Source organism: Choloepus didactylus, assembly GCF_015220235.1.
Source record: "Choloepus didactylus isolate mChoDid1 chromosome 25 unlocalized genomic scaffold, mChoDid1.pri SUPER_25_unloc1, whole genome shotgun sequence".
Lineage (NCBI taxonomy): Eukaryota > Metazoa > Chordata > Mammalia > Pilosa > Megalonychidae > Choloepus > Choloepus didactylus.
This window is the reverse complement of record NW_023637606.1, coordinates 2,165,882-2,191,145: the sequence shown is the minus strand read 5'-3', so window position 1 is coordinate 2,191,145 and position 25,264 is coordinate 2,165,882. Positions and strand designations below refer to the sequence as shown.

General features: G+C 42.4%; 1 long non-coding RNA gene across 2 annotated transcripts; it reads left to right on the top strand.

Annotated features, from left to right (window-relative positions):
- The first annotated feature begins 1,370 nt into the window (after positions 1–1,370).
- On the top strand, positions 1,371–24,866 carry LOC119525240. 2 transcript variants are annotated; one of them, XR_005214945.1, is made up of 3 exons: positions 1,371–1,422; positions 20,941–21,045; positions 23,552–24,866. It is a non-coding gene; the product is annotated as an uncharacterized LOC119525240 (long non-coding RNA). The 2 variants fall into 2 exon arrangements; XR_005214946.1 differs by having other exon boundaries at positions 23,498–24,866.
- The last annotated feature ends 398 nt before the right edge of the window (positions 24,867–25,264 follow it).

Sequence of the window (25,264 nt, the reverse complement as noted above, 5' to 3'; positions counted from 1 at the left end):
TTTGGTATTAGAGTGATGTTAGCTTCATAAAATGTGTTAGGTAGTGTTCCTTTTTCTTCACTTTTTTGAAAGAGTTTGAGCAGGAATGTTGTCAATTCTTTTAAGAAAGTTTGGTAAAATACCACTGAGAAGCCATCTGGCCCTGGGCTTTTATTTGTAGGTAGATTTTTGATGACTGATTGGATCTCTGTGCTTGTGATTGGTTTGTTGAGGTCTTCTATTTCTTCTCTGTTCAGTCTAGGTTGTTCATGTGTTTCCAGGAAATTGTCCATTTCCTCTAGGTTGTCTTAGTTTGTTGGCATATAGTTGTTTATAGTATCCTCTTATGATTTTTAAAATTTCTTTGTGATCTATGGTAAAGACCCCTCTCTCATTTCTGATTTGGTTTATTTGGATCTTCTCTCTTTTTGACTTGGTCAGTCTAGCTAAGGGTTTGTCAATCTTGTTGATCTCAAAGAACCAACTTTTGGTTTTATCTATTCTATTGTGTTTTGTTGTTGTTGTTGTTCTCCAGCTCATTTATTTCTGCTTTAATCTTTGTTATTTCTTTTCTTCCACTTGCTTTAGGGTTAGTTTGCTGATCATTCTCTAGCCTCTTCAGTTGTTCAGTTAGGTCTTTGGTTTTAGCTCTCTCTTCCTTTTTGAGGTATACATTTAGAGCTATAAATTCCCTCTCAGCACCACCTTCCTTGTATCCCATAGGTTTTGATATGTTGTGTTATTGTTATCAATATCTTTAGATATTTGCCTATTTCCCTTGCAATTTCTTCTTTGACCCACTGGTTGTTTAGCAGTGTGGTATTTAACCTCCATATATTTCTGAATGATCTGGTTCTTTGGTGATTAAGGATTTCCAGTTGCATTCCATTATGGTCAGAGGACCCAGGTGGGAGGGACCTCTGCCTCCTCTTGCCTTCCCTCGGGCGGTGATGCCTGGTGGAAGATCGGTCCCTAAATGGGGTGCGCGGGCCGCCTTGGAGGATCAGGCCTCCTGTCCACCCCGCCCGGGCGCCCATCCTCCCCGACCAGGGACGCTCCTCCCCCTGGACCCCAAGCCTGGAATTCCCTGCCCATCCCTGGGCCCCGCGTCCAGGAGGAGGACGCAGGAGAAGCCGCGGAGCTGCGGGCGGACGTCGGGGCCGCCGGGGAGGGAGCAAGTTCTCCAAACGCCCAGGTCCGGGGAGACCAGAGGCCCCGTCCGTCACTCAGTCCGCGGGGAGGGCGGGGAGAATAACGTCCAGTCAGGGATGAATGGGGGCGGGCCCAGGAGGACTACCCAATCAGGGGCGCCAGGGCGGCACCATTCGCGTGGGCGTATCGCTACTTCCGGCCCCACGTGGCCCTGCCCCTTCCCTATTTCCCCTGCGCGGGCAGCGGGGGCTGCCGGGAGGACGCCGCGGAGACCTCAGGAGGCGAGAGATGGTGAGCGCGGGGCGGAGGGGCCGCGAGACTGTGGGGTGAGGCCGAGGCTCACCGGGGGGACCCCGACTCCGGGTTCCTGGGTGGCGAGGCCTCGGGGACCTCCCCTCGGGCCGGGGCTGGGGCGCGCCGGCGGGGTGGTCCGTGGGCCCCAGCCCCTGTCAGCCGGCCCCCTCGGGCAGCGGGTCCCGCATGCGCGGCCTGTCCCCCGCTTCTCGCTCGTCTTCCAGGCGTGAGGGTCTGTGACCCCAGCGCCCTCCCGCGCCCGCCGGCCCCGTCTCTCGTCCCCGTGACGGGTGTAAGCACTGCTGCCCGCCCGCCGCACTGGGAAACTGCGTTCAAATGACCGTCTTTTGTAAACTGCTTTTCGTTATTCCGGAGCCACGGAGGGTTTGCTTTAAATGACTTGTTTCGGGTTGTGGACGTTTTGCGCGCGAGGAAAGGAGCGCGGACGCCACCCGCACCGTGACCCGCTGCGCCGAACCTTCCGGCGTCTTTCCCCGGGACGGCGCTCTCGGCGGCCCGGATTTGCGCGGAGGTTCCCCTGGGGCTGCTTGCCTGGTGGACCTGTCCTCGGCCCGGCTGTCGTGTTGCTCGCTTTTCCTTGGTCCTGGGTCTCGTGCCCAAGGTGTCCCCGTCCAGCATCTCTCATGGGGAGACCAGCGAAGAGCGCCTGGGTTCACCCTTCCCTCGCCGCGTTCTCCAGGGCAGCCTCTGGGGCGGGCGTCGGGGTTCAGGACGTCCCGTGCCCCTTGGCTCCTGGTTCTCACGGTCCACGTTGGGCCCGGAGGGCGGTCGCTGCGGTTTCAGGAGGGACGTGGGAGCTGGAGGCTGACATCTGTTAGCAGCCACGCCGGTGTCCAGCTCAGTCTATTTCTTGTTTGAGTAAATGTAAAATAATAATTCCCTTTTGCCTTCTTTCTTCTCTCAGGGAGGATAATGAGTTTCTCAAGTCTGTCCTTTCCTTTTTGGTACGTACTCGTATTATCCCAGGCCTTAGGTTGAGAATGCTGCTGGGGAAAAGTGTGTCAGCAATAGAGAAAATATTCTTTCTTACATTAGGATTGCAGGGAAGATGGCACACAGTCCCACACACCTTGAAATGAGGTGAAAGAAGAGCTGGATTAGAGAGATTCTTAAAAATAGAAGTTATTGTCCTATTTGGGGTCCAGAGTTTCAGCAGTGTGGGATTCTGATCCATTAACTGGACATCAGAGATTAATGCAAATTCTGTAAAATGTGACCGCTAAATCCGAAAGTCTCAGTTCTGATTACTTGATTGACAGATTGTTATCGTAAGGGTGAGAGTTAAATGACACGTTTTCGCTTCCCTACTTTATCCTTAAACACCAGGTGAAAGTAGTGACTCTCCTGGGTCCTTTTCAAACACTGATTGAGAGTTTGTCTCCTTTAAATGACCAGTGATGGCGTGAAGATGCTGCATCACCCCGTTGGGGAAGTAGAGACCAGAGGCCAGGGGACTCCAAGCTGAGTCCAAAGTAGAGCCGGCAAAGAAGACCAGTTAAATTTCACGGTCTACTTTTGGGGAGCCTGCCACCGTGGGAGGTCTCGAGCAGCTCAGGAGGATGATGGGGGAGGCCCTTGGACTGGGAGATACTCTCGGGCTGGGAAGGGGAGCTCTGCACCCAGGCGGGCCTGGGGCATTTATTGGTGGGGGCTCTGTATTTATTTGAGCCACCTGATTACCTTCTTGGAATTGAATTACTCCCTGTCATTGAAAGTTTCTATTTACTGCTTACCAAAGAGGGTGAAGCATTTTCATGTGTGTCTTTCATCTTCTATAAAAAAGTTTTTAGTCACTTGCTCGCTTTTAATTCATTTATATACTCTTTGGTTTCTTGTGTTTTCTTTCTATACAAGAAACATCTCCCCATTGGATATCTTAGAAACATTTGTGTGTAACTTCTGAATGCTTTCTAGTTTTGTGCTTTTCACTTATACTTAAAATGACTCAATTGTGGACGGAGCACACAGAAGATTCATTTCCCATCTGGATATAACCACTTGGCAACAGTTGCACGTGTTAAATTGGCCATCACTTGCTATCAGTTCATTTGTTATTTACCACTGCTCTCTTTGCCACTCCCTCTGCCTTCAAGATATTGTGTGAATTGTTCTGGTATAAAAGCCTTGATGTGTGTTAGGGAATGTCCCTCCACCTTGTTCCTTAGAAAATCTTGTATATTCCTGGGAACTAGTTCTGTCATGTGATTTAAAAAAAAAAAAAGTTAATTTGGAAATAATTAAAAACTTAAGCACAGCTGCAAAAATATTAACTCCATACAGAGAACATAACCCCCACCCCCAAAACTCAGACCCGCACACTTGCCGTATCATCTGTTACTGCCTCTGTTTTATAACCGTTATAAGCTATAGTTGTAGACATCATGCTCCTTAAATACTTAACTATTTCCATGTGCATTTCCTTACAGCGATATTCACTTCTGTAACCACCTTAAGAAAGTTCAAGAAATTTAACATTGATATAAAGCTTATCGTCTACATTCCAGTTTTTCATACGTCCCAATAATGTCCTTAAGGGCATTTTCTCCTCCATTATTAGGTCCAGTCTGGAATCACATATTGCTTATAGTTGTTACTGTCTCTTTTATCACTCTGTCTTTAAATTGTGGACTTGCCCATCTCAGCCACTCCAGGCAGACTGTTGGGTGAGAATAATCACCACCCGCCATTACCCGCACTTTCCCATCATCCCAAACAGAAACCCTGCACCCATTATGCATTAACTGCCTCCTCTTCCTCCCCACCTACCCCGGCATCCTGTACTCTCCTTTCTGTCTCAGTGAATTCTCACACTCCAGTGATATCATAAAGTGGAATCCTGCAGTTTCTTTTGATCTTTTACTCCACATGATGTCTTCAGGGTTCATCCGGGTCACGGCATCTGCTACAGAACCTCACTTCTCTCCAGGGCTGAGCAACACTCCACTGTGTGTAGACACCATGCTCTGTTGATCCATCCATCTGCTTATGACCCTCTGGGTTGCCTCCACCCCCTGGCCACAGTGAACAGTGCTGCTAAGAACATCAGGGGACAAATATCTGTCCCCTGATATAACATTCTTGAAAATGACAAAATTATAAAGATGGATAACAGATTAGTTGCCAGAGTTAGGCATGGTGAGGTGGAAGAGGGTGGGTGTTACAGAGGGTAGGAGGCAGATCTCTGGTGATAGTACAGTCCAAGTTCCTGCTTTCAATTCTTATGGGTACATACCCAGAAGTGGGGTTGCCGGGTTATATGGTAGTTCCTTGTCTAACTTCCTGAGGACCCACCAAACTCTTTTCCATGGTGGCAGCACCATTTCACACTCCCACCAAAAATGTGCTGAGGTTCCCATTTCTCTGCATCCTTGCCAGCATTTGCTACTTTCTGTTTTTCTTTTTGAATAATAGCCATCCTAGTGGGAGTGAGGTGGTAGCTCACTGTGGCTTTGATCTGCATTTCCCCAGTGGCCAACGATACTGAGCATCTCATGTAATACAGATCCATAGAGAGCTGCAAATCTGTACACAGAGGTTCAGTGTACCCTTCACTCAGTTTTCCCCAGTGGTTGCATCTTACATAATTAGAGAACAATAGCAATACCAGGAATTTGACACATTGGTATAATGTCATGTATACTACTTTGCCATTTATTACATGGTTAGATTTGTTTGATCACCACAAAGATGCAGAACTGTACTATCACCAGAGATCTGCCTCCTCCTCTCTGTAACACCCACCCTCTTCCACCTCACCATGCCTAACTCTGGCAACTAATCTGTTACCCATCTTTATAATTTTGTCATTTCAAGAATGTTATATAAATGGAATTGTATATTTTGTGATGATTTGAGATTGGCTTTTTTCACTCAGCGAAATGCCCCTGATACCTATCCAAGTTGTTTTTCCCCATTTTTATTGCCATTCTATACAATTGCTATACCAACGTTTGTTTAACCATTCACCTATTGAGGAGCATTTTGCTTGTTTCCAGTTTTAAGCTGTTACATGCAAAACTGTTATGAACATTTGTGCACCAGTTGTTGGGTAGCTCTATGTTTTCAGTTCTCAACGATAAATGCCCTGGAGTGTTAGTTGTTGGGCTGGATGTTAAGTGTATGTTTAGTGTTTTAAGAAACTATCAGATTGTCTTCCTGCATCGCTGTTCTATTTTATCATCCACCAGCATTGTTTGAGAGCTTTAATTTCTCCACATCCACACCAGCAGTTGGTGTTGTCACTGTTAATTTTAGCTGTTCTAACAGGTGGTAGTGATATCTTATCATGCATTTCCCAAATTGCTAGTGATGTTGAACATCCTTTCACATGTTTATTTACCATCTGTATATTCTCTGCACTAAAATGTCTAGTCATGTCTTGTGCCCACTGTCTAATTGGAATCTTTTGGTTTTTATTGTTGTATTTTGAGAGTTCTTTATATATTCTGGACATGAATCCTTTCTAGATATGTTGTTTGCGAATATTTTCTCCCAGTCTGTAACTTGTGTTTTCATTCTTTCACAGGTCAAAAATTTTTAATTTTGATGAAAGTGCAGTTTATCAATTTATCTTTTTCTTTCATGGATTGTGCTTTGTTGTCACATTTAAGAAGTCTTCACCAATTCTTGGGCCAAAGATCTTTGCCTATGTTGTTTTATGTTTAAATCTATGATCCATTCTGAGTTAACTTTTGTATAAGGTGTGAGGAGTAGGTTGAGGAGGTTTTGTTTTGTTTTGGCTTATCTATTCAAACCACTTATTCCTTTAATGGGTCATCCTGGTGAATTACCTTGGTTAACTTCAGAGTGTTTTATTGTAAAATACAGCATACAGAAAAATGAGTCCAGCAAATATATGGTTGGCAGAAATATTATAAAATATCCATGCAGTCACAATTAGGGAGGGATACAGACATCCTTCCACAAGATGCCACACCTGAGTTAATTCCTAATCACAAAATCACAAACCCCATTCTGCTCTCCTTGTGTCACCAGTGTCCTGAATTATATATATGAGAAAAATTTGCTTTTTCTTAATGGTATTATCATCTGTGTATGCATCTGTAAATCAATATATTTTAATACATATATTTTAGATTGCATGAAAATTGAATCAAAATGTATGATTTTTTCATCAGGTGTCTTCTGTTCCAAATTACAGTAAAGTCTTCTATGGATTGGTAGCCCATTCACTTTTTAAAAGGTTTTATGTTTTTATAGTCATAGAAATCCTCTGGTGAAAAATCTGTACAATCACCAGTCATGTCACTGCAGGATCTCTACTCTGCCTTTTTGCCAGCGCCAGTACTGGCCTCTGCAGTCCCCTGACTCGCCTCTTTCTGTTCTTCTGTTCCTATCACAGGTCTTCTCTTGTGGGCTGTGTCTGGCAAGTCTGCATTTGGGTTTCATTTTTCTTTGCATAACCCAAGGAATTATGCTGAAGCCAGTTGTCTTGCCACCACCAAAATGGGTTCTGATCCAAACAACAAAGATGACATCTGGTGTAGTCTTGTACATTTGGGCTAGTTTTCCCCAAATTTCTGTCTTAAGTTCTGCTGCCTTCCCTGGGTGAGAGACGTCAGTGACCATCTGTTTCTGCTGAAGTGGTCAGTTGTTGTGAACTTCCTGGCCTGGATAGTGACTGTGTCGTTCATGATGGTGGCCGATCCTTAGGCAGACAGGGAGGAGAAGAGGACCTGTCCGTGCCAGCCAGTCATATCAGCATGCCTATTCCTTTGTCCAGCAAGGCAGCCAATAGCAACTTTTGGTTATCGAGTATTTGACTTGTGGCTGGTCTGAAGAGGCATCTGTTGTAAATGTAAAAAGAATATAAAATAGCTCATTAAAATTTCATATTGATTATATGATTAAGGTTTTGGCTATACTAGGTTAAATAAAATATATTTTACAAATTAATTTCACCTGCTTCTATTTACTTTTTGACCCGGTTACATGAAAAATTATGTATAATTTGTGGCTTGCACTGTCCTAATGGACAGCACTGTTCCAGAGTGTCCTCAAGTAGGAATATACAAGCAGCAACAGCTTTATTGCAAGTAGATACCTGAGTGGTTTCCAATTTTTGGCTATCATGTATAGGGTTTCTAAAACATTCTTGTATGTGCATTTTCTCTAACTTGAATGGCTTTCCCTCATCTTCTCAGAATATACCATGCTGAAATCTAATCCTCTCCCCAGAAACCTCTACCTGCTGTGAATTTCCACTGTTAAGTTCATGTCAGCTCCATCCTTCTGGTATTTTTCTCAGCAAAACCCTTGGAATAATTCTGACTCCTTCATCTCACACTCCAACTTTCCAGCCCTTCAAGAAGATCTGTTGGCTCTAAGCTCAGATTATATCCAGGCTTGAACAACTCTGTGATCCCTCATCATCTCTTAAATGATTAGAGTCAGAACCAACTCCATCTGCCCCCTACAGTCTGTTTCACCGTAACAGACTTAACATAATCTCGTAAAGCTGCCAGTTCACAGACCACATCAATCATTTAAGTCCCACAACAGCCTCCACATAACCAGTGTCAAGTCAGAGCCTTCTCCTCCCTTGATGTGACCACCCATCTGCATCCTCTCTCACTCTTCGTTCCTGAATTTTGCCGTCTCAACTCTGCTCCGTCACACTGGTGTCTGGCTGTTCCTCCAGATTACCACTTGGGACAGTGCTGTCATTGTTACTTCCTTGGCTAACACCAGAATATCCCTGAAGTTTGGCTCACGTCTTTTTTTTTTAAGGCAGCCTACTGTGAATGTCCTAATTCATCCACTTTGCATTCCCAGCGTTTTCATTCCTTTTTATCTTGATTTTTTTTACCACAACACTCATCACTTTTACACAACATAGAACAGTTTCATTTTGTTTTGTTTATACTTGATTCACCTCTTCACATGTCAGTCTTTTCCAGAAGAGATCTCTGTCTATCCATGTTTCTCACTGATCTATTCCAACCCCATGAAGGTTTTTTTGGCCCACACTGTGCACTAAATAGGTATTTAAATAAATGAATGGGTCCTGTTGCCCATTGTTTGAGTTTCGCAATTATTGAAACTTGGATTGGAATCAGCTTTGAACTTACCCCTGACCCACCAAAAAAAGATGGGTTTTACATTAAATTAGATAAATGTGGGGAGAATTTGCACTCTTACCAAATTAAATTTCCAATTTCTGTACATGATATGTCTTTCCATTTAATTATTTCATTTCTGTTCATAATTTTTTTTTTAATTTTTGCTTCCTGTACAGAGTTTGCACAAATTTTGTTAGATTTATTCCTCTGCATTAAATGTTCAGATGCTGGTTTGGACAGTTTAAAAAAATATCATTTCTTTTATATTAGTAAAACATAAAACTGAAATTGATTTTTGAATGTTACATTTTTAACCATTGTTTCTGAGTTCAGTTAGAAATTTTAATTTATCTGAAGGTTTTTGGAGAGCAGGGAGTTTCTAAGCACTAAATCATACCCTCTGCTAATAATCAAGTTTGTTTTAGTTCATAATTCTTTTATGTATTACTTCTTGTTTTCCATTTCTAAACTCTTAAGGTCAGCCTTCAGTACACTGTAGAGTATGTGGACATTCTGGCCTTGTTCCTGATTTCAGAGGAAATTCTCACCATTAAATCAAAGTTTGCTGTTGTTTTCTATCAGTACCATATATTTTCCTATTAGGTGCTTACCTGGTATTAATTACTATGGTTAATGAATATTGAAATTACTCAGACATTTCTTCTGAATCTATGAAGATTAATCCTATGATTTTTCTTTTTCTTTTATTGGGTGAATCAGCATTTCATCTGTCTTACATTTCTGGTATTACGTGAACTTGATTGTAAATTATTACACCTTTATATTTTTATATATTTGGTTTAATATCTTAAGAACCTTTGTATTTATCCTTATGAATGAAATTCGACATACAAACTTATTCATAAAGTATATATAACATAATTTTCCATTCTAGCCATTTTTAAGTGTACAATTCATTGTATTAGTTACATCCACAATGTTGGAGAACCACCACCACTATTTATTTCCAAAACTTTTTAATTGCCCCAAAGAGATCCTGTACCCATTAAGTCATAAATCCACATTACTCTCTTCCCAATAACATCTAATCTACTGTCTCGATGAATTTGCCTGTTCTAGATATTTCTTATCAGTAGAATCATACAATATTTATCCTTTTGTATCTGGCTGCTTTCACTGCACATAATGTTTTCAGGGTTCATCCATATTCTAGATATATCAGAATTTTATTCCTTTTTATGACTGAATAATATTTTAGTATACATACATACGAGGTTTTGTTTATCCATCCTCTGTTGTGTGACACTTGAGTTGTTTCCTCCCTTTGGCTATTGTGTATAAGGCTGCTGTGAATGTTGGTGTACAAGTCTTTGAATACATGTTTTCAGTTCTTTGGGGCAAACACCTCATTTGACTTTTGAGCAACTGCATTGTTTTTCCACCGTAGCTGCCACAGGGTTCCAGTTTCTCCAAATTCTTATCAACATTTATTATTTTCTTTCTTTTTAGAATAGCCATCCTTATGGGTGTTAAGTGGTATCTCATGTTTTTGATTTGCATTTTTCTGATAACTAATGATGGCTATTTGTATATTTCTTTGGATAAATGTCTATTTGAGCTCTTTACCCATTTTTGAACTTTGTTATATGGTTTTGTTATGTGTTGGAATTCTTTATATATTCTGGATAATAAATATTATCAGAGACATGATTTGCCAACTATGTTCTCTCTCATTCTGTAGGTTTTTTGACTTTTTTTCTTGATGGTGTCCTTTGATGCAAAAGTTTTAAGTTTTGATGTGACACAATTTATCTGATTTTCTTTTGTTCCTCAGGCTTTCGGTTTATATCTGAGAATCCATTGCCCAATCTAAAGCCATTTAGATTTACTTATATTTTCTTTTAGGAGTTTTATAGTTTTAGCCCTTATATTTAGGTCATTGATCCATTTTTATTTAAGTTTTGTACATAGAGTGAGGCAGGGATCCAACGTCACTATTGTGCACATGAAAACCCAGTTGTCTCAGCACCGTTTACTGTTTTTTCCCTAGTTTATGACTCCATGAATTTGCTTATTCTAATTATTTTGTATCAGTGAGAAATACAATATTTTTCCTTTTGTGTCTGGCTTATTTCACTCAACGTTTTTAAGGTTCATCTATGTTGTCATATGTATTAGAACTTCACTCCTTTTTACAGCTGAATATTATTTCATTGTATGACTATACCACAATTTGTCCATTCATCTCTTGATGGATACTTGGGTTCAGCACCATTTTTTGAAGAGATTAAAATTTCTCCATTGAATAGACTTGCATCCTCCTCAAAAATCAATTGGGCATATTTATGGATTTATTTCTAGACTCCCTGTCCCATTGGTCTTTATGTCTGTCCTTAATCATTACCATACTTTTTCATTATTGTAGTTTTGTAATAAGTTTTTATATCATAAAGTGTGAGTCGTCCAATTTTGTTCTTTTTGAAGACCATTTTGGCCATTCTGGACTCATTGCATTTAATGAATTTAATGATTGGCTTTTTCCATTCTGCCAAAAAGGCCACTAGGATTTTGATAGGGATTGCAATGACTCTGTAAATCTCTTTGGATAGTATTGCCATCCTATCAATATTGTCTTTCAATCCATGAATATGAGTTGTCTTTCCATTTATTCTTTATTTTATTTCTTCAAGGTTAATTGATTTTGAATTACTGTTAGTTTATAAAAGGTAAATCTTGTCTGAATTTATCAGTTTTCACTCTTATTTTAATTTTTCTTCCACTTTCTTCTTCTCTTTCTTTTTTTTTTCAGCTTGTTCAGTTTGATATGCAGCCTTTAGATACTGATGTCTTCTCTAAAGAGCCTAGGACCCAATCAGCCTAAATTCACAAGTTTGTATATTTAATTGCCCGGTTTTGAATGTTTCCTTATTTCTTATTTGATCTTTTTCCTGTCATTACAACTTTATATATAAAACCATTGTAAGAAAGGAAATAGTTTCCTTTTCACACAGAGAGACAGCATGGAATAAGGGAAATGGAGGCAAAACCAGTTTAAACAAGCCCCAGACAAAGAGAAGAGAGAATCTGCCTGCTTCTTATATGGAAAAGTAACCATAGTTACTGGAATGTAAAGAGATATGAGGTAATATCAGAGGCGGGAACTCACAGCAAAAAATATAAAAATTTGGGGGGGATAGGCTGATCAGTTCAAAATCTCAATAATGAGCTAGTTGGCTCTCTAGGATTGGCTGTACAAATTAAAATCTCAAAAGATGGATTAGTTAGTGTTCTCGGATAGGCTGTAACCTCTGTAGTACCCAAGTCAATGGGGAAACAGGGGAGGGACTTGCGAATTAGGAGTAGGAGATTTAAAGATTGCCATTCTCTTCCTCTGGCGCGCCAGCCTTCCTTCCATGTGTTTGGCTGGACGCCCTATCTTGCAAGATCGTAAATAAATTCTTTTCTCCTCCAGAACCGAGAGAGCATTTATTCCCTTACAGGTACCGCTTTATTTCCGACACCATAAATTTATGAATCATACTTTCAGTGTTTTAAGAAATCTGATTGTAACCCAGAGTCATGAGGATTCTTCCTAAGTTTCTTTCTAGAAATTTTATAAAGGTTTTACATTTGGGTCTGTAATCCATTTTGAGTTATGTTGTGTATATGGTGAAAGATATGAATGAAACAGCTTTTTTAAATATATGAATATATGGTTCCAGCACCATTTATTTTAGAAGACTGAATTCCATTTCATTTTTTGCCAAATTTAGCTGCCCATATTTGGACCTTTTTCTAGACAGAATTCTGTTCTATAGATCCTAGGTGTCTGTCTTTCCCAGCTATCAGTTTCTAAGTCTTGAAAATCAATTTTATTTTAATCTTTTCCTGGCTTTATATATAAAGTTGATTTCCATTCGACAGCAAATATTTAGTCTTGCTTTTTATCTTAAGGTGGTGAACATACTCATCACCCTCAGGTGTCCTGGTACCCACCACTTGTCTGCCCATTCCCGCCTATATCCATCCCCAGACAACCATGGATCTGCTTTTGGTCACTATGATTTAATTTTTCTCCTTTGTAGGTTTACCGGCTGTAGTGCTTTGCTATGTTAATTTCTTGATGATAGAAATTAGTTATTACAAGAAATTAGTAATTACAGTGTATCTGGACATCTGAGTTCTCCCCATTTTTGGCTATTATGATTATAGCTGATATATTTACACAAGAACCAGTACACAAACTTTACATCATATGTTTTATTGTAGAATATAGCATATATACATAAAAATGATAACTTTCCAAGTGAAATTTAACAAGTAGTTAGCAAATTTCAAAGGATGCTATGTGTTACAGTTCCACCATTTCAATTCTTTCCTTCTAGCTATTCTAATACCCTAGCAATTAAGAAAAAGAAAATTATATAAAAATTCAGTATTCATCATCCTTTTGTTAAATTCCATCTTGTCTGTTGCTCTCCCTTCCTCCTGTTTAATCACTTTCCTGATCTTCAGGGATGTCTAGGCACTGACCACACTAACATGTTCATGTTGAAAAGGGGTGTCAACTTTATGAGCACAGGGGGCACATCTGGTTGATGTTCTTGAAGAGGGTGTTGCCTCTGGGTTTTGGGACTTAGCTGGCACAGGAGCTGTCTGGAGGATTTAAGTTTCTGAAGAGTAAACTTAGTGAGTGAAACTATTATAGAGGCTCAGTTAGGAACCAGGTATTCTTTAAGGTTTTAGGACTACTGTTGACTTGGGCTTATCATATTGTGGCCATTTGGCATATCTAGGTTACGCCTGCATAGGAGAAACCTCCAGGACAGCCTCTGACTCTATTTGAATTCTCTTAGCCACTAAAACCTTGTTTTGTTGCCTTTCTTTTCCCACTTTGGTCAAAAAGGCAGTCTCAATCCCTTGATGCCAGGGTCAGGTTCATTCCTGGGCTCCATGTCCCACGTCGCCAGGAAGGCTCATTCATCTTCGGGGTCCTGTCCCACGTCAGGGGGAGGGTGATGAATTTACTTGCAGAGTTGGGCCTAGAGAGAGAAAATCCACATTTGAATAACAAAAGAGGTTATCTGGAGGTGACTCCTAGGCATAATTATAGGTGGGCTTAGCCTCCCCTTTACAAGTTTCACCCAAGCAAGCCTCAATATCAAGGGCTTGACTTTAAAAGTAGGGGGATCCTAAGCTCACATAGCATATGTTATGTCCATGATCATCCAGATCTCACATTATCATCACTTAGTTGTACAATCTCATCACTCTCCATTTTGAACAATTCTCATGACCCAAAAACATCACATAACTTTCGTCAACCCTTAATTATTTGCCCCTAGTATTTGTGTAATACTAGTGTGGTATTCCTATTAATTATTCTTAGTATGCAATATATAGATTTTTCCCATGTACCCTTCTGTTGTCAACTATCTGTGCTGTCATACCTTAGAAGTATATCATGCAAGCCCCTATCTCTTTTTGAGGTGCTGATCTGTGGGAAACACGCCTTTAAACCACCCCTTTGAATCCTATTTGCCTTCAATACAGCTCTGATACTTGTAATCCCATTAACAATCATCACCCCTATCTATTACCACACCTTTGAATTCACCCTCATTAACATATCTGGACATACTAGATTATCATTCCCCCTCACTAGCTACTATCACTAGGTCACTAATATTCTGTATTATAAGAGGTTGATTTTACATTATTCAGAGTTCACAGAAGTGGTAACATAGAATATCTTTCATTTTGTGTCTGACTTTTTTCACTCAGAACTATATCTTCAAGGTTCATCCATGTTGCCGTATGTCTCAGGACCTTATTTGCTTCTTTATTGCTTCTTACTGCTGCATAGTAGTTCCATCGTACGTACATACCACATTTTGTTTATCCACTTGTTTGCTGAAGGACACTTGGGTTGTTTCCATCTCTTGGCAATTATGAACAATGCTGCTATGAACATTGGCATACAAGTGTCTGTATCACTGCTTTCAAATCTCCAGGGTATATACCGAGAAGTGGCATTGCCATATCATAGGGTAACTCAATATCTAGTTTTCTGAGAAACTGCCAAATTGTCTTCCAGAGTGGCTGCACCGTTATACAGTCCCACCAGCAATGAATAAGCGTTCCGTTTTTTCCACATCCTCTCCAGCATTTGTACTTTCCTGTTTATTTAATGGCAGTCATTCTTATTGATGTGAGATGATATCTCATTGTGGTATTGATTTCTCATCTCCCTAACAGCTAATGAAGATGAACATTTTTTTACGTGTTTTTTAGCCATTTGTATTTCCTCTCCAGAGAAATCTTTTTTCATATCTTTTGCCCATGGTACAACTGGGCTGTTTGTACTATTGTTGAGATGTAGGATTTCTTTATATATGCAAGATATCACTCTCTTATCAGATACATGGTTTCCAAATATTTTCTCCCATTGCATTAGCTGCCTGTTCACCTTTTTGACAAATTAAGGTACAGAAACTTTTGACTTTGAGGAATTCCCATTTCTCTATTTTTTCTTTCATTACTTGTGCTTTGGGTATAAGGTCTAAGAAGCGACCTCCTGATACTAGGTCTTGAAGATGTTTCCCTACATTATCTTCCAGGAGTTTTATGGTACTATCTTTTATATTGAGGTCTTTGATCCACTTTGAGTTTATTTTTGTATAGGGTGTGAAGTAGGGGTCCTCTTTCATTCTTTTTGTTATGGCTATCCAGTTCTCCCAGCCCCATTTGTTGAAGAGACTGTTCTGTCCCAGTTCGGTGGATTTGGGGGCCTTATCAAAGATCAGTCAACCATAGAGCTGGGGGATGATTTCCAAACTCTCAATTCAATTACATTGATCAATATGTTTATCTTTATGCCAGTATCATGCTGTTTTGACCTCTGTGGCTGTGTAGCAGGCTTCAAAATCTGGAAGTGTAAGTCCTCCCACTTTGTTCTTTTTAGAATGTTTTTGGCAATTCAAGGCCCCTTTCCCTTCCAAATAAATTTGAAAACTAGCTTTTCCAAGTCTGCACAGTAGGTTGTTGGAATTTTGATTTATAAGATCACTTTGGATGGAATTGATATTTTAACGTTTATAGTCTTCTATCCATGAGCAAGAAATACTTTTCCACCTATTTAGGTCCTTTTTAATTTCTTTTAGTAAAATTTTGTAATTTTCTGTGTAGAGGTTTTTTATGTCCTTGGTTAACTTTATTCCTAGGTATGTGAGTTTTTTAGTTCCTATTGTGAATGTAATTTTGTTTTCAATTGCCTCTTCAGTTAGGACATTACTAGTGAATAGAAACATTCCTGACTTATGTGCATTAAACTTATGTCCTGCCACTCTGCTGAATTTGTTTATTAGTGCAAGTAGCTTTGTGGTTAAATTCTCAGGATTTTTGAAATATAAGATCATATCATCTGCAGATATGACAGTTTCGCTTCTTTCTTTCCAATTTGGATACATTTTATATCTTTGTCCTGGTGAACTACTCTGGCTAGAACTTCTAGCACAATGTTGAATAACAGATGTGACAGTGGGTATCCTTGTCTTACTCCCGACCTTAGGAGGAAGGAAGGCTTTCAGTCTCTCACCGTTGCTTATTATGCTGGCTGTGGGTTTTTCCTATTTGTCCTTTATCGTATCGAGGAAATTTCCTTCATCTCCTACCTTTTGAAGTGTGTTTATCAAAAAGGGATGTTGAATTTTGTCAAATGCTTTTTCAGCGAGTCGAGATGATCGTTTAACTTTCCCCTTTTTATTTGTTAACATGTTGAATTACATTAATTGATTTTCTTATGTTGAACCACCCTTGCATGGCAGGAATGAAGCCCACTTTGCCATGGTGTATAATTCTTTTAATGCGCCTTTGGATTTCATTTGCAAGTGTTTTGTTTAGGATTTTTGCATCTATATTCATTAAGGAGATGGTCTGTAATTTTCCTTTTTTCTAGTGTATTTATCTGGTTTTGGTATCAGAGTGATATTAGCTTCATAAAATTAGTTACGTATTGTTCGTTTTTCTTCAAGTTTCTGAACGAGTTTGAGTAGGAATGGTGACAATTCTTTTACAAAAGTTTCGTGAAATTCCCCTGCGAAGCCATCTGGCCTTGAGCTTTTATTTGTAGGTAGATCTTGTTGATCTTCTCAAAGAATCAACTTTTGGTTTTATTTATTCTATTTTGTTGTTGTTGTTTTGTTCTCCAGCTCATTTGTTTCTGCTTTAATCTTTGTTATTTCTTTTCATCTACTTGCTTTAGGATTAGTTTGCTGATCATTCTCTAAGCTCTTCAGGTGTTCAGTTAGGTCTTTAATTTTAGCTCTTTCTTGCTTTTTTGATATATGTATTTAGAGCTATAAATTTCCCTCTTAGCACTGCCTTTGCTGCATCCCACAGGTTTTGATATATCGTTTTCTCGTTTTCATTCTTCTCTACATATTTACCTATTTCTCTTGCAATTTCTTCTTTGAACCACTGGTTGTTTAGAAGTATGTTGTTTAACCTCCGTATATTTGTGAAAGATCTGCTTCTCGGGTGGTTGTTGGTTTCTAGTTGCATTCCATTGTGGTCAGAGAATGTGCTTTGAATAATTTCAATATTTTAAGAACTATTAAGACTTGCTGGAAAACATTCCATGGGCACTAAAGAACAATGTATATCTTGGTACTTTGGTATGTAACAATCTATATATGTCTGTTAATTCCAATTCATTTACCATATCATTTAGGTTCTCGGTTTCCTTATTGGTCCTCTGTCTAGTTCTATCTTTAGAAGCCAGTGGTATGTTGAAGCCTCCCACTACTATTGTAGATGTGTCTATTTCTCTCTTCAGTTTAGCCAGTGTTTTTCCCTCTCTTTTATTCATTTAAGTTATCCTTACTAATCACTCTTCAGTTCTGTGCTCTTCTCCTGATCTCTCTTTTTTTCTTAGCTGGTAGAGCTCCCTTTAGTATTTCTTGCAGGTCAGGTCTCTTGTTAACAAATTCTCTTGTGAAAATTTTAAACTCTCCCTCAATTTTGAAGGAGGGCTTTGCTGGATAAGAATTCTTGGCTGGCAGTTTTTCTCTTTCAGAATCTGAAATACGTCATACCACTGCCTTCTTGCCTCCATGGTGCCTGCTGAATAGTCAGTAGTTAATCTTGCGGTGAATCAGTTCTCCCTCACTGCTTTCAGAACTTTCTCCTCTTCAGCAGTTGACAATCTAATCAGTTTATGTCTCAGAGTAGCTTTATTTGAATTTATTCTATTTGGAGCTTGTTGGGCAGTTTTGATTTGCACATTCATGTCATTTAGAAGGTTTGGGATGTTTTCCTCAATTATGTCTTGAAACACTCATCCTAGCCCTTTACCCTTCTCTTCTTCTGGGACACCAGTGATTCTTATATTTGTTTGCTTCACATTGTCCATCATTTCTCTGAGATCCATTTAAAATATTTCGATTTTTTCCCCATGTGTGCTCACAGCTACTGTCCTCAAGTTCACTTATCCTTTCTTCTGCCTCTTCAAATCTGCTACTGTGCATCGCTAGTATATTTTTAATTTGACCCGTAGTGTACTTTATTTTTATAAGATCTATTTTTTAATTTATTGTGTTAAACTGTTCTTTAATGTCTTTAGCCATCTCGTTGAAGTTGTTTTGGAGAGTTGAGTTGTTTGTACTTCTTTAATTGCTCCAAATTTTGTGTGTCTTCTGGCTTTTTAATTTGTAGGTTTGGCTCTTCCAATAGCTTCTAGATCCTTCAAGTGCTTTGTAATTTTCTGTTGGCTCTGGGATATTTACGTGTCGTGATAGGGTTACTTTGGGAAGTATAGAACTATTTGGACATTTATAAATAATTTGGTAAAGCAATAGCTTGCTGGGGTGCAGTTTCCCTAACCTACCAGCAGGTGGTACTTTCAAGTAGGTCTTCTCCAAACTTCACTTGTGCAGTGGGCAGAATCCTATCCGGGTGTGGAACCCATCAGTGCACCTGTTCTCTGTGTGCACTGGTGAATGCCTCTCCTGGGGCTGTGATGCAGGTCCTGATCAAGGGCACCCTGCAGGTGGGACGTGGGCCCTGCCTGCCATGTACCTGTAAGTTTCTGGGGTGTGGGAGGGGCTCCTGATCACCGGTATGGCAAATCTCCCTTCCCTGCTTCTTGCTGTTGCACCCCCTCAGACTTCTGTGGGCGGAGAGCAAATGCTGCCTGCGGGTTCCCTCGAGGGAGCTCCCCGCTGCCTGGCTGTGAAAGATCACCCCCTGCAAACTGTCAAGGCGGGGTGCACGGGAGAGGAGAGCTGCTGCTTAGTCCCTCGCCTGGCAGTGGTTTTGCTGCCACTGGCAGGGAGACTGCCAGACGGGACACACTCACCACGTCCCTCCAGCCGCGTCTCCTCTTCATTTTTGGTGGTGTCCCCTCCGTGTACTGTGGGGAACCCTCTATGGCCAGCCACAGAGAGCCCGTTTCACCTCACCTACTCCACCATCTTCCTGGAAGTCCCCCACAAATGTTTTTAAGTTTTTATTTCTCTGGGATAAATTCCCAGCAGTGGGTTGCGTGTTAAGTACATGGTAGATCCTTAAAAACTGCCAAATCATTTTCCAGAGTTGCTGTACCATTTTACCTTCCCACCCCATGTATGAGTGGTCCAGTTTATCCTCATCAGCAGTTGGCACTCAACCTAGTTTATTTTAGTCTTTCTGATAGTTGTGTGGTTTCAGCTTGCATTTCCCTAACAGCTAATGGTGTTGAACATGTGTTCACATGCTTATTTGCCATCTGTGTATCTTCTTCTATGAAGTGTCTTTTGGAGTCTTCATTAAATTTTTTTTTAACTGTTCAGTAAGAACAGTAAACTGCTCCTGTGTGTTACCCTGGCATCCACAAGAGTCCTCACAACTCCCAGCATTACCTGGCTCTCTAACACAGAGGAGAATCCATTTAAACACAAGGGATCCAGGCTTTAAAGCCCTGGGCAAGTTAATTAAAATAAATGTCACATTTGGGACAATTCCACTGAAAAACCTTCCAGTGAATACTGCTTCCCTTAAGTCAAATTTCCCCTCCTTAGAATGGTCACCATCTTAGGATGATCTGCTAATTGGAATAAAAAAAATCAGTGGCTTTATTAGTAGGTTTTGCCAACTGGAATTCTATTAACTTACCTTCATTGGTTAAAATAGTTTATTAAAACAAGCACTAGAAGGGTTATGGCCCATCATATGAGATTTGTTGAAGGAAGGAATCATAGTCCCCACAGGCTTTTTTTAATTGTCCAATTTGGCTTGTCCTTGAGGCAGATAAAAATTAACGGAGGCTCACTGTTGGCTGCATGGTGCCCCCAATCGCAGCACATCCCCATTATTACTGAGATGACTGAGAACAGTGAAAGGGCCCTCAGGAAGTATTTTGCCATTTAAATAGCTCTGCTGTGGCCCACAACCTTTGTAGCCAAGACCTAGAAAATATACCCCCTTCGACTACCATTTGCTGCTGGCATTATATGGATGATGGTCACTGAAAATCCAGACCACCAGAGGCCACCCAGGTGTACCTGGGTGCCACAGTGGCCAGGCTCCAAGGCAAAAGCTGGGCTATCGCTGCCCATATAATCTAAGGTCCAGCAACTTCTATTACATTCTTGAGCTCGATCTGGTCACAGCAGAGGGACGCCAATCTCCCAAGTGTCACATCGGTTATTGCAGGCCCAACACCTGCTGAGTCTGAGTTTTGGAAGCAACATCTTCCCCATCTGTCTCGGTTAAATGCTGTCACATTACCTGGCAAACCCTCCACTTTGATGTGGGGCTCCCAACAGCCCCGAAGCTTGCCCTGTTGGCCGCCCAGCAGGTACTTTCTCAGGGAGGCCCTGGCCCCTGAGCACCACATACCATGAGGTTTTGGACCCAGTAGCTGCCTGCAGTTGCCCAGTCCACACCCCTGGGGTGAGAGCCTCTGCTTACAGCCTGGGCACCCCTAGAAACAGAAGCCATAATGGTGCCAAGCGGTCTCAGTGCACTTGTGGCACCTGTCATGCCATGGTTTAAGGACTCGTCACCTCAGCATGGCCACAGAATCCTCACTGGTAAAATGGAAACAGAACCTTCAGGATCGGGCTCAACCCAACACAACACAAACGTCCTCCCAACTTACAGGAGGAGGTGTCTTCCCTCAGCCCCTTGCCTGCCAAGGCTTTGGAGCTGGCAGTGTTGCCCCCAGTGTCTGAGTCGTTACAAGGAACCAACAGTCCGAGGAGGAAAGGGAGTTGGTACATTTTACCCCTGGAAGTGCCCCCAGTGTACAAGTGGCGCTCGCTGGGGGGCACGGCATTCCACCCCACCATGGGTGCCTCTCTCGTGCCAGATGGCACCCGCTGCTTGGTCCAGTCAGGGAAGTTACAGGCCACTGCCCTTGCTACACAGCCGGCCTGGAACAGAAGGCTGTCAGCTGTTTGCCTTGTTGCAGGTTGCTGGGCAACAGCCGAGAGTCTTGCTGGTTGGTCTGGCCAGTGGAAAACAGACAGTTTCCTTTTCCAAGGTAAAGAACTATGGGATGTCCAAGCAGCATCTGGTGAGTGCTCCCTTGAAATCTGAGGCTTTCTTGTCTCTGTGCTCATACAAAGACCAACATATAATAATCAAACTGATAAACTAGCCCCAATTTCCCTTCCACAGCACCACTGCCACTGGCAGTGTGGACCCTGACACTTTTGGCCATTGGGGAATTTTTTCTCTGATAAATTCAGCCAAAGCTGAAGGACTTCCCCATGGCAAAAGCAGCTATTGCTGTTTACTTTTTGATCCAACTTCTCATTGACAGCTTGAGATAAGGCAGAATTCTCTGGGGACCATATGCCATGGTTGGTGTAGACCTTTTCCCCCTTAGGAGGAGCCATGTGCTGTGCTGTGACTACGGCAGGTATGTACACCGGCCTCCTCGCCCCCCAGCAAAACACACACACCAGCTTTACAAAACTATAAGTTCCCTTTGGGCCCCATTATTATTATTTAGATCAGGGCTCCCATCTTACATCATAAGCAGTACAACAGTGGCTCTAGAGCAAGGGCTCAGTCTTAAACAAAAGGGGTGCACTTCTGCAAGCCTTGTAATTGCTGTTTTCTGTAATTAAAGGGGGACTGTCTCATCTTTGTGTGTGTGAAGATTTTCTATAAATGAGACTCTTCAATAATACTCCCCCTATAGCTATGGATTTTCAATCTTGCCTCATCCCATAAGGGGTGGAGGCTAAGATCAACAGCAGATTGTCTCCTAGAACCTATTTATGAGTTGTTATGGGATCCGTTTGAACCTCACTTTCTACCATCTAAAAGTGTGCATTATTAGGCTATAAGGGTGATTGATCCGGCCGCCTCTCTGCTCCCCTCGGGGAACTTAGCTCTTTCTCCACAGCCATTTCCACAGATGGTGGGGACCCCAAGCAGGGCGATAAGCCTTCTCTGCTGAGTAAATGAAAATTACATTCGAAAGTAATCAGGGAACCAACACCCTAAACCCCCCATGATGAAAACAGACAACCCCTCCTTGGGGTTTGCCAGTGGCAAAGCAGCATCACACGACATAAAGCCCGTGAAATGCTGTCACACGCCCTTCTGTTAGCTCTTGTTATTGGTCTGGGTGAAGCCTCCAAATAAGCCGCTGTGTCAACCAAATGTGGCAAATGCTGAGGTCAGCTTGCCACCACATTTGTCTCCTACAAGCCCTACAACCCAAAGACCTCTCCATCAACCAAACTGAGGCGCAGGGTCCAAAGAAAATGGCTAACCTGGAGGGCTGCCCACAGGCTAACGCTGGAGCACAAGCTCAGCCACAGCTATTTTAATTGGCAGACAAACAACCTGCCATCCTGTTAGCACATGGCCATATGATTAAAAGCTATTTGCAGCAAGATAGCATTCATCACCTATCTGGGCAAAAACATTGGACTGTTGGGAGCTTTCAGATTCAGCTACCCTTAGTTGGGACTTGGTGTCACTTGGGTTCTGGCACTTTGCTCCAGTTACACAGCATCACAGGTGCTGACATCACCTTTGCTAGCTGTGTACCCCCAAAGCCCCTTGATTTAAAAAATATTTATATGAAGCTCCCAGGTCCAACTTTGTCTTCAGATTGTACAAGCAGCTCAGCCTCACTATAATACCGTAGAGCTCCAAAAAGGTAAGCTCCGTAACCCGAGAGGATGTCCACCTGGGAAGGACACCCCAGTCCCACACCTCTGACGCCATCGCCCAGCCCAAGACCTCGCCCTCAGAGAGGACCTTGCCTCTGGCCACTCACCAGCTACCAGACCCCAACCACAGTGGAGCTGACAAAGTCCCACCACCCATGGGAGAGCCCAGACACTCTCAGTTCTGCGGTGACTACTTGTAATACTGAGTCCTAGGTTTTAAAAATGGGACCCACCAGACTGGAGTGACCTTCTAGACACTGCAGTTTTCTAGTCCCATGACCCTGTCTCACTTTGTGATACCTGTAAATCTCCAAGTTCTGCCCCCCCGTGATTGTAATTCTTCTTGTACTATGTTAAACCCTGATGGGACCAAGTGCAGTGCCTCCAAGGTGCAGGCTCCCACTAATGCCACTCACTGCTCTAATGTGAAGGGAGACCTTACGAAAGGATCCGTGGTACGTGCTCTCCTCGGTGTAACGGGAAAATCCTTCTGGCTTTCCAGTGCTCAAACCACTCATTCCCTTTACCCTCTTTCCGTCTCCTTCCTCATTATTTAGTATCCCACCCCTACCTCAGTCTAACAGTGCCCACCACTCTCAACCCCCAAACAGAAACCAAAGCCAGGGCCTCAGCCCCTGGGATATCTACAGACACCCAACGTACACATGCATCTAGCCAAGCCAGTCTCATGCACTCAGAGTCCCTATCTGCCAGATCTGCCATCGGCCTGCTTCCACACATTCTACATCAAACATTTATCCACCTGATAGAAATGACATGGAAAAATACTGGGAAATTAAAACCTCCCCAAACCGCCACCTCCCTTGTATCTAGGGGCCCTCATGGTGACTAGTGACTGCTCTTGTGTTTCCTCAACACGTACCACAGATGAGCTATTTACCGGAAGACTCTGCACCCTCACTACATGCCCAGGGAAACCACCGTCTCCCTCCGGTTCTGATCCTGAGGATTTCCCCTCTACCTGAGGGGAAGTACAACCTTCCAGTCCAGAGGTAAAGCCACAGGACTGAACAGTGGCCACAGGCAGTGCTCAAGTGGTCTGCTTTGCGGCTTCTCCTCACCTCGATGAATTCCAGCCGCTCTTGGCCTTCCTTCCCACTGATGTAAACCCTAATCACTCTTCCACAGCCCCTGCCAAACGTTCATCATCCATCTACTGCGGTCAAACCATAATACTGGGACTTGCCACCACTTTAGGACTTGCTGGAATGTCTAAAGAGACTCTCGATCTAACCCACCAATCAGCAGTCATTACTGCTAACCAACAGATGTCCCAAACTCAAGCGTCTTACTTTCCTACAGTACAAGAAATACTAGGCCTGCTTTATCCAGGCCAGAGAACCCTGGCAAAAATGTTCTTTGGCAACAGATTGGCCCTTGGTTATTTATTAGCTAATCAAACAGACGTAACGTTACTAGTATTTCCCGTTGTGTGTGGATGAACAATGCTGGACAAGCAGCCACTTCAGCGGAACGGCCGAGCTGCAAAATCTCCATCATAAAAAACACGACCCACACCTTCAGGTACTAGGATTCAACCGAAGTATTAGTAGGTGCCCCTGTCTGAACTGATTAATTCTCTGGGTTAACACCAAACAGTGGGGAGCCTGGCTATAAGCCAGGGACTCCTCATGCTTGTGCTTGCTTCCTTCCTCTCTAATGTCATAATAAAATGTTTTCTGTGCTGTTTAGGGCAGCTTATACCCTGTTTTCTGGAAGTCTTTATCATCCAGGACACAAATACTGATGTCAAGTTTTGATCTCGAAACTGATATCAAGGCATCAAAAGGCCAGTTGTAATATAATTTTCTTCAAAGTGCTGTCTCAACACAGTTTGGAGACGCTGCCCAGAGTGCTGTCCGTTTCCCTTCTGGAGCAGCTGATTAGGACCATATCCCAGCCACTGCCCTTAGCCAGCTCTCACACTCTGGGGCCACCCTATTCCAGACCTTGTCCTCTGGGCTGGGTACCCAACAAACGGGGACAACCTCTATGCCCCCGGAGCCCATGAGGTTATTCACACTGGCCGATCCCAGGGAGCCTGCGATACCTCGCTAACCCCACACCCTCTTTGCCACACTTAAGCTGCCTCCTTCCCTTCCCACTTACCGTTACCCTCTGCCCAGGTACAACCCCCTGCGTGGCCCTGCATGGCAGCTGTCTCCCTTGGAGCAGTGAGGAATAAAAGACTTTAAAAGCTTTGCAGCTCTCCAAGTGTCTCTGTGTTATATCACACGATCAGTGAACTTACAGTCATGCCTAATATTTTAGAATTATAGAATAGCCTGCGATTGGTGGAGCTTGATGACCGAGTGTGATCAGAGAGCCCTCCTACAATACTGCCTTCCAGGGTGACTGTGGGCACACCGTGTTCCCGGAGAGACGGTATCCGCGGCTTGACACTGAGGGGGAGTGCAGGCAGTCGCACGCGAACAAGCCAACAGCAGCAGCTCTCCTGGGGGCTGACCCAGCCCTTCATGGTGGACCGGGATGTCCTGGAACGAGACACCCCGCTCTTGCTCTCCAGGCTCTCCAGGCAGGGCCAGAGGGACCCACCGGGAGTCGATCCACTAAATACAC